The sequence below is a fragment of the Rhodamnia argentea genome, chromosome 8 (assembly GCF_020921035.1).
Source record: "Rhodamnia argentea isolate NSW1041297 chromosome 8, ASM2092103v1, whole genome shotgun sequence".
Lineage (NCBI taxonomy): Eukaryota > Viridiplantae > Streptophyta > Magnoliopsida > Myrtales > Myrtaceae > Rhodamnia > Rhodamnia argentea.
Window position 1 is genome coordinate 12,888,951 of NC_063157.1, and position 14,979 is coordinate 12,903,929.

Sequence of the window (14,979 nt, forward strand, 5' to 3'; positions counted from 1 at the left end):
AAGATTGATTATTAGTTTCAACATATAAAAGACAAACTCGAGAAGATTAATGGCAAGGTGGAGAGATTTAGGCATGATATGCACAATTTAATGGGTCTATTGTTAGTTTGTGTTTTATTGGTTTTAGTAGGACTAGTCTTGAAAAAGTAGACTGTTCGAACTTGTAATTTTGGTAGTTTGAGTGATGAAGATTCAAAATTTGGTGTGCGAGAGACAAGTTCTATATGGTTGATCTTGGGATGCAATTGTTCCTGCTATTATGACTGCTCGGATAGCTGCTTAGACTATATATTCTTCAACCTTTGCTAGTCTAGATGACAAATATGGAAGGCTTACCATTTTATTATAATATGCGATTTCTTTTCATTAGCAAATATTGTAGAACTCGCTAGAGAAAAAGTGGGAGCTATTTGTTGGGTTCTATCCGAACTATTCTATGATGTTTATGAAGCAATGCATTTTAGATAGATAGTAATTTTTTCCTAGCTTGCTTTCTAATGCGAGGAAATTTTTTTTTTTTTTGTTAGTTTTTTTATGACCCTTTCGTTTATTTATATAAAAAAAGCATTTCTAATTCTACATTATTTTTCCTAAATAATTTGAGGTATCTTTATTCATAAAATGAAAAAATTAAATAGAAATATCAATCAAATATTTAAAATGGCTACTTACTTACAAAAAATTTAACACGCGGACCAATCGGAATGGATTTCAAGCTTGAATAATCGAACATGCGACATGGTTGGATACATAATGAATTAGATCGGAATGGACATCGGTCACCCTCCATTTGGGAAATAACTACTAAAAATATTAGGTTGAAACACAAATGAAATGATTGTCCACCTTTCCCAAAATTCATTTTTGCCGTTTCTTTTGTTTATTCCCCTTTCTTTTTTTATATAAAAAGAATGAGTTTCTAATTCTACATTACTTTCCTAAAGAATGTGAGGCTCTTTATTCATAAAATGAAAAAGTTAAATAGAAACATCAAATGAACCATCAAATGTTGGGTTTTTTTTCAAAAAAAAAGTTGTTGTTCCTTTTGTTATGCCCATTTCGTTTTTTTATATACAAAAAAAAATGCATTTCTAATCCTATATTACTTTTTATAAAGAATGTGAGGCTCTTTATTCATAAAATAAAAAAGTTAAACACAAACATCAAATGTGTTGGTTTCTCCAAAAAAAAAATTTGCCATTCCTTTTATTATGTCCGTTTTGTTTTTTTTTATATACAAAAAAAAAAGCGTTTCTAATTCCACGTTGTTTTTCATAAAGAATATGAGGCTCTTTATTCATAAAATAAAAAAAGTTAAATGGAAGTATCAAATGAAACATCAAATATTGGGTTTTTTTGATTTTTTTTTTTTGCCGTTCCCTTTGTTATGCCCATTTCGTTTTTTCATATACAAAAAAAAAAAATGTGGTTCTAATTCTATGTTACTTTTTGTAAAGAATGTGAGGCTCTTTATTCATAAAATGAAAAAGTTAAACAAAAACATCAAATATTGGGTTTTAAGAGTAAATTTGTTTTGTTGTTTTTCGATTTTTTTGCCATTCCTTTTGTTAGGCCTGTTTCATTTTTTTATATAAAAAAAAGAGCATTTCTAATTCTACGTTACTTTTCGTAAAGAATGTGATGCTCTTTATTCATAAAATAAAAAACTTAAATAGAAACATCAAATGTTGGGTTTCTCGAAATTATTTTTTGTGGTTCCTTTTATTATGTCCATTTCGTTTTTTTATATGCAAAAAAAAAGCATTTCTAATTCTACGTTGCTTTTCGTAAAGAATGTAAGGTCTTTATTCATAAAATAAAAAGGTTAAATAGAAACCTCAAATGTTGGGTTTCTGCGAAATTTTTTTGTGGTTCCTTTTGTTATGTATGTTTTGTTTTTTCATATACAAAAAAAAAAGTGCATTTCTAATTCCACTTTGCTTTTCATAAAAAATGTGAGGCTCTTTATCCATAAAATGAAAAAGGTAAACAGAAACATCAAATGAAACATCAAATGTTGGGTTTTTGTCAACATTTTTTTTCTATTCTTTTTTACATTCCTTTTGTTTTTTTATACAAAAAAAAAACGCGTTTGTCATTCTACGTTGCTTTTCCTAAAGAATGTGAGGCTCTTTATTCATAAAATGAAAAAGTTAAACAAAAACATCAAATGTTGGGTTTCTCCAAGAATTTTTTTTGCGGTTCCTTTCGTTTTGTCCTTCCTTTTTTTATAAAAAAAAAAAATGCTTTTCTAATTCTAGTTGCTTTTCATAAAGAATATGAGGCTCTTTATTCATAAAATGAAAAAGCTAAACATAAACATCAAATGTTTTCCGGGCCTTCTCTTTTTGGCTCTTCATTTTCCCTTGCTGGGTTGCCTTTTATACATTCCTTCGGTTCCTTTTTTATACAAAAAAACTGCGTTTTTAAGCTTGTACCTTTTTTCCTATTGTTCTCTTCTTCATGTCCCTTTCGTTTTTTATATAAAAAAATGCATTCTAGTTCTATGCTATGTTTTGGTAAAGAATTTGAGGCTCATGAAATCCCAACCAAGTTAAATAGAAACATCAAAACTCCTTACAGTCTAATGCATATCCCTCCTCAAAACTTCATTGAATTACTGTATCATCCGTGGGGTTCTTCCACCACATATTCGACTGGCATTTCCTCCCAACCAACACTCATGCTATAGTTGAAAAGCTGGGTTTCAAGGAAAATTGGATTTCAACTCAACTTGTATCTGAATCATACTGATACACTTGGATCTTGAGTTCAACCATTATACCTATGAGTTGCCAAAAAAGTGCAGGGGACTCTCCATCAAAAATATAGCCACTTCACGTATCTATTTAGATCTAAACAGGTTGTTAAATCTTCCAATGTTCTTTCTTTTGTTGGTTACTATTCTAGTTTGGCCGCTTGTTTGGCTTACTATTCCCCATAGCTTGCCATAAGTTGGTTTTCGTGGTGTATTTTGCGCTCACTTTAGTGCCAAAACTCTCCATGTGCCATGTCGAGTTCATGGCTTTAGTGCTAAGTATTTTTGTATCTAGCTTTTGAAAGATCAATACATACTTACCTTACCAAAAAAAAAAAAAACATCAAATGTTGGGTGTTTTGACATTTTTTTTTTGCTGTTCTTTTTTACATTCCTTATTTTTTTATACAAAAAAAAATGTGTTTGTAAGTGTACATTTTTTTTCCTGTTCTCGTTTCATGTCCCTCTCGATTTTATATATAAAAAAAAAGCATCCCAGTTCTGTGCTATGTTTTGTAAAGAATTTAAGGCTCATGAAATAAAAAAGTTAAAAAGAAACATCAAAACTTCATAGTCTAATGCATATCCCCTCAAAACATCATTGGATTATGTATGAAAGGGGGTTCTTTATTCGAGGCATTTCCTAAAGCACTCATGCTTCATTGAAAAGCTGGGTTTCAATCGACATGAATCAGAATTGTTGATACTATTGTAGCCATGCTCAACCGTTATACCATGAGGCAGAAAAAAGTGCAAGGGATTCAACAAAAATATAGCCACTTCACGTATCTATTTAGATTAAACAATTTTCAACTCATGCACCATAAACAAACCCGATGCAACGAAAAGAGCAATTACAAGTCGGAATCACGGATTCAACAAAAAACACATGAATCACATCTAGCTAATAGATTTACAATTGGGTAATGAGAATTATCATCTCCAAAACCATAAGCCCAAATCTTTGAGCCATAAGACATAAAAGAAACAAACAATAACACCATAAGCCACCTCCTAAGCCTCTCGCCCCAATAAGGATTCCTCCCGACTATTTATGCTACGACCATGCATTGTTGATGCCTTTTGAATTGTTGAATTCATTTATCCTAGGTTGTTGCAAAGAGTGTGATGACCCTTGCACAAAGGAATAACTAATATATTTACATTTTACTACATAACATGGCTAGATAAACATTGTCTCCAATAATTGCACATTCACAAAAGGCAAATAGTACCTGACTTCAAATGGTTCCATGAGATCTGTTATGGTACTCCAACATCTATCAAGGACAAACCATTTCCAATAAATAACACAATATAAAAAAATTACTAGCATCCTTTGGGATGTAAATTGTTTTTTATAGTAACACCTGACTTGTGAATGGGGAAAGTCCATTCATAATTCGTAGTGGCATGATGTATGGTGATTGCATATGCATAAAATAAATGACTCCATTAGTAGAATGTAACTAAATGCTTCTATGGATTCATTATGTTGCTTTCAACTATTCCATACCCGACTAGTGAATGGGGAAAATCCATTCACAATCCCCAAAGGCATAATGTATGGTAGCCACACACTACACACATATATATATATATATATATATATATAAAAAAAATCAAATTAGCTAAATGTAAATATAAATGGAAGACTAAGATCAACGCACCTAATTATGAAAATTTGGATCTATTGTAGGACGACCAATGTTGCTAGGATTAAAGGCACTAGGGATCTAATTTGAATGTGTTGAATGATGAGGGAAATAAGTTTGATCATGTGTTGTTTGACCAACCAGTTCTACATTATAAAGTATTAAATATGTTAATTGATATCAAGAAACATAAGAGAAAAATTTAACTACTCATATTAACTTCAACAATAAGTCACTCACCTCGACTTTCTATTGGCATTGAGGGCGTTCCTTTCTTAGATTTTTTTTTTTTCTCACTTGAGCTTTTAAGCCTTTCGTAACTAATTCCCTTTCCTTTCCTTCGAAGGGGGTCCAATACCACAATGTCACAAAAAGAAGCCTCATTATCATCATCACTAGCATCCTTAGTCACAACCAAACTTGACTTGTCTAATGAAATGTCAGCCTTTCCTTTTTGTAAGGCTTTCCTCACTATGCTCATAGTATTTCCATCCTTGGCTCCCAAACTCATCGGTTGAAAAGATTCTTGCATTAACGTGGAAAATCAATTCAACTTAGATGGACCCATTGACATTTTAGATGACTCCATCAATCACATTCCCTTGTTTGGCATCCTTAGTCCATCTTTTCAAAACATAGGAGGATGGAATGCCCGTAACCGATACGTTCCCAATCAACACACACAAGGCATGGTGGCACAACCACCCCTTTGATTCAAATCATTTGCACTCACAAGAAACTCAAAAGTCCGTAGCATCAAATCGGACAACATGTTCATGTTGAATCCCCTTCCACCGTAGAGTATATATCTCAATCGATCCATCGAGTGTAGTACTTGAAATATGCTCGGAGACACTTTGCAACATTTCTTCATTAAACCTTTTGCATATGGTACGAGTGTACAAAGAGGCAGCATGTGTCAAAATCGCATTGTTCAAAATCTGCATTTTGGGCTTCACATGAGAACTATAATCATCTTGACTTTCAATTTTTTGCATGTGCTTCAATTGTTCTTCATAGTGATGAACAAATTCTACAAGGGTTAATGTCTTAGTCAACATTCATTGGAAGACATTATTAGTGCTCTTGCTCCTTTGATTTGATCTTATACTACATGTAAAAATATTACGACCAAAAGCTGAACTCCATTTATGTCTAATATTGTATAATCTCCGAAGCCAAGTGTTGTTCTCGGTTTTCCACTTCTCTTCCATTTCACTTCAAGTAGATTCAAATTCATCCTTTGACTCTACATCTATACATAAGCGGAAGGAAATATTTATCCTTAAACTCCGGCTTATGGTAAAGATGTGGAATGTTTTGATTGGCATTTTTCCCCAATGTGCCAAGTGCATAAACGGTGTTGCGTATTCGGAAACACCGTTCTAATGACTTTTGCCATTGTTTGATCTTGGTTAGTGAAGATGGTTTTCGGAGCCTTATTACCCATAGACTCCAAAAATACCTCAAATAACCAAATAAATGAATTATCAGTCTCATCCAACAAAAATGCACAGCCGAATAGAGTATTCTTCCAATGGTGATTAACCCCAACAAAAGGTCTATATATCATATTATATTTGTTGGTGCGATACATAGTATCAAACACCAACACATCACCAAAATAGTTGTAATCAAATTTTGACAAGCTATCTCTCCAAAATAGATTTGTCAACCTACCCTCATAATCTACTTGAACAACGTAGAAAAACATCGGGTTTTGTATTTGCTTGCAATGAAAATGATTTAGTAGACTTTGACAATCCCCCCCCACTTATAACATTGGATCTTTTCGCTTGCAAGAGATTTTGAGCATCACGCAAGATGTAACGCAAGTTTTGGCTTCCTCCCGCTTTGTTTGCTAAGAACTTAAATGAGGAAGTCCCCCCAATGCCATATTTCTCCATATCAACTAGGACAACCTTGTCGCTATCGAGTATCATTCTTCCACATCTTATCGGATGCTTTTGCCCTTCGGGTATAAGTGCATGATTATACTCAAAAACACACTCTATAACTTCATACACACCATTGTCCACCTTAAATTTGATATGACCAAGACAGCTACATCTAACTTCAAACCTGTCATATTTCTTTTCTTTATCGATACGCTAGGTAGAACGCCCCTCACAATTACACATAAACGTCCGTCGGGTTATTTTTCCTTTAGCATTTCTAACCACCTTATCCTTCCTCACTCCAAACCCTTTGCCAATTGCATAAGCCACATAATCATTATATGCTTCAACTTCATTTGAAAAAATCATACCTATTGCAAGTTCAAAACCTTTCTCCAAATCACGCATTACATGTGAAAGATGTGACGTTTCATTCTGCAATGAAAAGAATCAAAAGTATTTAACGTAGTGCTTTTACAAGCAAAATAACATCTCATCCATTCCTTTTTAGAGAAAAATTTTTAAAATAGTATAAATAATAAAATAAATATAATTCAAATTGGATAAATTTGCATGTGCAAAATATACAATTTAAAATTGATACATTCGTAATAAAATAGGTTTAATGCAAAAAAAATCGCAATGAATGGTGCTCTGGACTTAATGAATTATCATTTAAGCACCTACATATCTTCTTGGGGATATTGAAGAATCAGGAGGAGCCCATTATAGACAAAATAAGATTATGAAATTGAAGTTCTTCACCTTCACAACAAGTCCCAATGGCTAAAGTACTCTTCTTCTATGTTAAATCGACACTATGAATAGTAAAATCAGCTCAACATCATTGACTTCAACAATTTCGTGTTTCCCCATTACTAAATTCAAACTAACATATGATGAGTTTGATCTAATAAAAACATGGAAATGCATCGCCGACACAAGTTTGGCCTTGTTAGTGTGTCGGATTTCATATGTGACTTTTCATCTCCATTTGGTGGGCTTTTTCCCAAATTACGATAATTTTTTGTTTACCAAAATCCGTTGAAAAAATATATTCTACTAATTTAGGATCGATGGTGGTTATAGTGCCGTCGGGCTACTCGATTTGGTGACTCTTCCACCACTTCGGGATTTCTGAAATCTGTACTATTTACTCGCATCCGAAACTCAAATTGAGTGGTTAAATATTTTTCTAATTCAGAAATACTACCTATTGCCCCTTTTTTTTTTTTTTGCCTACTCTTAAGCATATTATACCCTCTACTAAGTGAACTATCACATTCGCTACGTGAGGCAGTAGATTGTAAAGATCCGGAATCACTTAAACCATATCTACTACAAAATTCTCCATATAATGCTACTATAGATTCTTTAACATGTCCTAATATATTTGAAATATCTATTGAATCATCTAAATGTAAACAATCATGATAATACACATTCAAATAATCTTGTAAACCGTCTAATTTAATACGTTCATCAAAAACAATACCAACTAAATAGACAAGAGGAATTTGCAAATAATAATGCAACCATTTTTCTCGCATTACTAAAATAGTTCGCCCTAATTCGGTATCATTTTCATATTCACTAAAAACACTACTAATATTAACACACTCTATTAAAAATAAATGCGTTGTTAGGATAATAAATACCAGATAAAGTCTTAGTAGCATCATTAAAAATTTTCAAAATATCTAAAATTTTCTTGCAAACGTCCCAATGCAAAGGAAGTAAAGTAATTTCGGGAATATTTTGTGAAATAAACATACATAATAAATCTTTATATTCAAAAGTTTGCCAGAAAACTTCGTACGTAGAATTCCAACGAGTCGGAATATCTTTTGGAAATCTTCTTGCCCTTCTCCCATTTTGTTTACAAAATTTTCCCCATGATTCATAACATTGGGGACGACTCCATAAAAATTTAATTGCACTTTTTATTGGGGAAGAAGTGTCAAGAGTTCGTAAACCATCTTGTACACATAAATTTAAAACATGACAAGCACATCTAATGTGAAAAAATTGTCCGCCAAAAGTGGGTTTGCAAATATTTTCTAATTCGGGAATAGAAGGTGCTTATTAGCGGCATTATCAAAACCAATTGAAAATACTTTATTTATTAAATTATATTCTTCTAAAACTTGCCTAATTATTCTATAAATATTATGAGCTGAATGGCTTTCATAAAAAACTCGGAATGCAATAAGTCTTTTTTGAATCATCCAATTGTCATCTATCCAATGACACGTGACACCCATATAATAATGAATTTGCCAAGGATCACTCCAAATATCGCTACCTATATGCACACGTCCATTGAATTCCGCAAAAAATTTTGCTAAAGATTTTTTCCTTTTTTATAAAGATGAAAAACTTGCGTTTAAGAGTATTTTTTGGAATAGTTGGCGTCGTGAACCAACGCAGTATTTATCAAATATTTCATATTAAAATTTTCACAAGTATTAAACGGAGCATGATCAAGGGCAACATATTCACCTAATGTTTGTTTATAAAGTGCTTCGGTGAAACGAAATAAAGGATGAGGATTAGAAGTGGCGTACCCAGAGAATTTGTTGTTGCGTATTGTCGATCCCCGCTTATGTTGGATGTTTTTTCGTCAAATGCCGACGGAATGTTCCATAGCCGTCTCCTTTCGTGAATTTATATGTTTGCGAACAATATTTACATTTTACATTATACTTACCTTCGACTTCATCACGTACCTTGTTGAAGTGTAGCCACAAGTCCAATGTATTATCTCGGCCCTTCCGTTCCGGCTCATTTGCCGTTGATGTTTCTTCGACACCGGTAGGAGGATGAAGACTTTCTTGTGTTGGGATGTGCTCGACGTTCGGAATCGGGACATAATTGATATTATCGTCGTCGTCTTCCCAACTTGCATATTCACGAGGATCATATTCAGGAATGGGATACTCGGAATCTCCCATAGTCATCTTGCCCTTGTCAGCATTTCTGCTTCCATTTGCCATTTTTGAGAGAATTGATCGGAAATCCGATTGAGAGAATTGAGTCGGGATTGAGAGAATTGGGAGAATTTGAGCGATTTGAGAGGATTTCAGGAAGAGATTTGGAGATTGTTTGAGAATTTGTGACAAAAATGAAAGGGGAAGCATATGTATTTTTATATGCAAGAATCATTTTTAATTTTTTTTTTTATTTTATATAAAGCAACGTGCAATTAGGCGGTTACATTGGCAACGGCCCAAAGGAGAAGGAGGGGGTGAGTGGCCCGGCACGAAGAGAGCCCAACGGCTCTACGCCGCCCCGGCTCTTTTTTTTTTTTGTGGACGGTTCCGAACCGAGCCGGAACCGCCGGTTCCGGGTGAGGGCCGGTTCCGGTTCCGGGTTGGAACCGTGGGCCCGGTCAACGGGCCGGTTCCGAGCCCACGGGCCCAAATGGCCCCCTCTAATTACATGTGCAAGATGTGAAGTTTCATGCTGCAATGAAAAGAATAAAAAGTATTTAATGTAGTGCTTTTACAAGCAACATAACATCTCATCCTTTACTTAAGAGAGAAAAATATGTCTCTCATAGTATGAGTGATGAATTACCTCCGATTCAGCCATTGGATAACTTTGCATGTGCAAAGTAATTGTTGCGATGACTTGAAAAAAAGCAACAATCTCGGCAAAACTAGGTTCAATGCAGCAAAAATCGCAATGAATGGTTGCTCTTGCGGCTTCCTCAGTCAAATTTCAGAACCTTCATGTCCATAGGGAAACATATTTAAGTGAGGAGGGAACCAATTATAGATAGAAATAAGATTATGAAATTGAAGTTCTTCACCTTGACAACAAGTCCTGCAATGGCTAAAGTACTCTTCTTCTATGTTAAATCGACACTACGAATACTAAAAGCAGCTCAACAATTGACTTCAACAATTTCTGTTTCCCCATTACTAAATTCAAACTAACATATGATGAGTTTGACCTAATAAAAACATAGAAATGCATGAACTAACTCACGGTTTTGGCATTGGCAGTGTGTCGGATTTCATATGTGACTTTTCATCTCCATTTGGTGCTTGTGAACGTTGTACAAACAATTCAGTTCTTAATCACAAAACAGAAGTAACAAATCATTCTTTTGGATAATTAAGATGGTATTACACCATAAAGTCTTACTAGGGAACTAAAAAATTCACAATGATCCTTTTGAGTTCCAACACATAATCTATCAAAACCAGTATCCACCAAAGGGTCACTACAAAGAGAGTACCATACACGGGTGGGTAAGAGCGGGGTATAGGTCAATCCTCCGACTCGACGTTAATTTACCGAGAATCAACCGATCGCCAAGAAGTTGAGAACTCACTATGTATTTGAAGTAGCGAAAGTTCCTAATTACTTTACTCTCATGTCCTAATTTATGTAAACATATTCAAGTATAGCAAAATTGAAAAGTGATGCAATGATTTGGCTTGGTAGCTTTGTCATTCATTACTTGCTTCTAATCACCACTTTGGTGAACAATGACCTCAAAAATCAAAGATTGTGTTGACATCAACTCTGTCATCTATTTAGGGAAGTATGGCACTTTACCCTTATCGATAAGCTTCCTAAGGGCAACCTTAGCTTCCTCCAAGATTTCGACCAATATCCTCCGTATATTAAATTGCACAAAAAGAGCTACATAAATTTATTGTCAAAGGACCACAATCCGGCGATATACATAGAGCAAAACATGTTGTTACATGACACAAGTACCTATGCACCTTGTCGGAGCGGATATCAGTTCCCTTGTTGTCTATTGATATAATAACAGCATCATCCCGATGCGAGAAGCGAGCGCCGAAGCATGGAATTCGGTGGCTCAACCTAGTCCAAAGCCACAACCCACGCCTATAACGAGCTTCGCAGAACGGACGAGGGACTTGTGAGCTAGTCCGAAGCCACAACCCACGCTTGTAACGAGCTTCGCAGAATGGATGAGGAACTTGGGAGCTAGTTCGAAGCCACAACCCACGCCGGTGACGAGCTTCGCGGAACGAATGAGGGATTTGAGAGCTTATTTCTCCTTGCTCTTTCTACCCATGAAGCTTTAACTCCGCCATCGTGTCATCGCCACAAACTCGAACTTGGAGCGGATCCGAAGCCACAACCCACACCGTGTGTCGTTGTCGTTCCACTTCACCGTCAGCTCTTCGTCCGTCGCCGGCGGCACCGCAAGAACTTCCTCACAAACATTGGCAAAAATCGTGTCGTCCATCGCCGACAGCACCGCAAGAGCTTCGTTGCGAACGTTAGCAACAATGGTGTTTGTCTGCTCTGTGCATGGGTTATGGTTGGACCTTGAGAGGGAGAAAATAGTGGGGCAAAAATGGTGTTCGCCTACCCTTGCTCTTGGTACCCTTTGCTTTGGTTGGACTTTGAGAGAGAGAGAGAGAGAGAGAGAGAGAGAGAGAGAGAGAGAGAGAATAAAGAGCAAATTTTACGTTGCGGATGGGATGGGCGCGCAGAGCAGGCGTCGGGAAGAGAAGAGAAGAGGCAAAGAGAGAGAGAGAGAGAGAGAGAGAGAGAGAGAGAGAGAGAGAAAATGGGGGAAGCGGTTGGGTGTTAATGGGAGTAATAGAGACGGAAAGATTTTGAGCGTTTGAAAATTTTCTGTGTGTGGAATAGTGCGACTCATAGATGCGCGGCTACTTCGGTCGCACCCAATATTTTCTCGTCATTTGAGAGGCACCAAGGGACCGGCGTCGGCTAGAGGGGCTCCCCACCCCCCCCACACCCCTCGTGGGGGGCGGCGGAGGGATCTTTGCAGCCAGAAAAAGGAGGAGGAAAAAAAAAGATAATGGCTTTTGCTGGAAATAGGGGAAGCGGGAATAAGTATTAGGGAATCGAGTCACACCAAATTAGGCCCAACAAAGGCTTGATGAAGGCTTTGCCACTTCGTAGAAACGCGGGTTCTTTTTTGGGATTTTTGTTGATCTTTGATTGAAGATTACCTTAGAAGTGAGCTTCAACCACTCAAATTTTCGCTATTCTAGAGAGTGAGACCCCCCGGATTTACGTGGCATTTCCTCATTTGGTTTTTCAAAATTTTAATTTACTTCTTTGAGATTGCCATTTGACTCCTAAAAATTTATGGAGTGAGTAAAGTGAGTTGAGATTTTACATTGTGAAAAGAATTAGAGCGCTATCCTCTTTAAAGAAAAGCGGCAAAGCCCAAACATTACGGGTTATTCTACTTCATCCCCTGACAACGGAGGAATTTAATCTCTTGGTGGCTTTCTATCATCTAGTACAAGATTATCATAGCTTTATCAGATAGAATGATCTAATAAGCTAGCCAACCTCCACATGCATTTCCCTCTCTTTAATTATGGAGAATATTGACCCGTTGAAAATGTATCATTATATTTCCAATTTGAGAAAGAAGTGTCGTTGAAATAAAGAGATCAAGTTGAATATTGAAGTCGCTTACCTCCACAATAAGTGCCATCTGGTAATACACACTCCATTATTTATACGAATCCAACAAGCCAATTGCCTTAGTCATCGCGAATAAATCCACTTAGGTTGGACTCGAGTTGCCTTTAGAGGTCCTGTTGAAATTGAGTTCGACACAACCAAAATGAGGGGGTCCAACCCACAAACTTATCTAATTTCTCTGGGTGGCACACAATCTCGCTTCCACCATCCTAGCAGCAAGAATATCCTTAACATATCCTAAGCTCGATTCCCAAGTGTACCGGAAAAAGAGAAGCCTGTCTAGGATACCTTTTGGTTTCTCCAGGTCCACAATAAGTCCGGTAATACACACTCCCGCTATTTGCGTGAATCCAACAAGCCAATTGCCTTAGTCATCACGAAGAAATCCACTTAGGCTAGACTCAAGTTGCCTTTAGAGGTCCTGTCGAAATTGAGTTCGACCCAACCAAAACGGGGGGGTCCAACCCACAAACTTATCTAATTTCTCTGGGTGGCACACAATCTCGCTTCCACCATCCTAGCAGCAAGAATATCCTTAACATATCCTAAGATCAGATTCCCAAGTGTACCGGAAAAAGAGAAGCCTGTCTAGGATACCTTTTGGTTCCTCCGGGTTCACCAATGCCAGCAAGTTACACCACATACTAGCACCAGGTTGCCTTCTTTTTATTTGCTTTCAAGTTTGAGTATATATGGCCAATTAAATTTAAAAAAAAACTGATCAATTATTATTATGCATTCGTTGGACCATGTCTAAGAGTGTGCAACACCTAATTCAAATCAATCGAGTATTCAAAAGATTTTCATCCATTTCACTTGAGAAAAAAGCTTTATGTAGCCAAATTTAAGAAATTTGAGCGGTTGATGATCTCTAGGATATATCTTCCCGATAAACACTATTGAAAATGTTTAGTCTCAACATGACTCTCTACCTTGAAGTGGAATATGAACACAGTTCAGTACGTGCCTAAATGAAAATCAAAAAGAGTGAGGGGAGATTGTTTTATCTTGTTTTACGAAAAAATGCACCGAAATTTCCTTCGGGTATGGACCGTGGAGTTCTCATTTTATGTTGGTGCCATAGAGCCAACAAGTGTCCTCCTCACGACTTATTTTATCTTTGTTTCACGTACTGGGCCCATGGTAAAAGGATCGAGCAAAGCTTTTTGTAACCTAGCAATTTTTTCGTTTGAAAGGCCTTTAAACCCGGCATGTATAAAGCTCTTACTACATCATATCCGGCTAGCTAAAAATGTTAAAAGCTTTGCTTGATACATCATATGGCAAACCAAAAGCCAGACATTTCCTCTCGTGAGAAAAGAAGAACGTGACAGTCACCCCCGAGCTGACTTCAGAGGTGCTGGACGCGTGCTATTCTGACACAGATCTATTTCTTTGAATTCTTCTGATGGAAAATCCAGCAGTTGCTGACTGCCAATTCTCAGTTATATTCCGTTGGAGGTATTTCCTGAAAAGAGAACTTCAGTCAAACATAGATAGAAATGCAGAAGCTTAGGCAAACTCATACTAGCACTCCATGAAAGTAATATAGCCTAAGAACCGACAGAGAAGGACAAAAGACACAAATAAAGGCCTTAGGTGCCTAAAAGAGAGGCGCAAACTGCCAATGAAGTTAATGCACAGCTATATCACCGATCGATGTCAATTTAGAGCTAAGCACGTATTGACTTTATGTAAAAAAAAATTAGTTAAAAGTCAAGTACAAGGACGAGAAGTAACTCAAGGATATGGGAAATCAATAAGGTGACAAACACAAACATGAAACGTCGATGATGGAGTGCTAGGACAAAAGAATCAATGACGACAAGTCGAATGCTTTCATCGGTGTAATGTAAACTTTTTCTTAATTGCCACTGTCGACACAAGGCTTCTAACATATCCAGAGAGTTCTAAAAGAAAAGTTAATCACTAAGAAAAGTATTACAAAGCTGTCTTTGCACATACATTTATCTATTAGGAGGCTGTTTCATGAGAATGATTGCATTCTTTCTCAAATAACCTTTTTTTCTTATTTTCTCTGTGTCTTTACCTAAACTTACAAAGCAAAAGCAATGCATCTAAGAGATTAACGAGCTTTAAAAGTCCTATTACTGAAAGGGACTCCAATTAAGCCACAGGCTAGTCATCATTAATTTCCTCGACTCGGAGAGAGAGACAGAGTGTTTGGTCGGTTTGCGTGAGAAAGAGA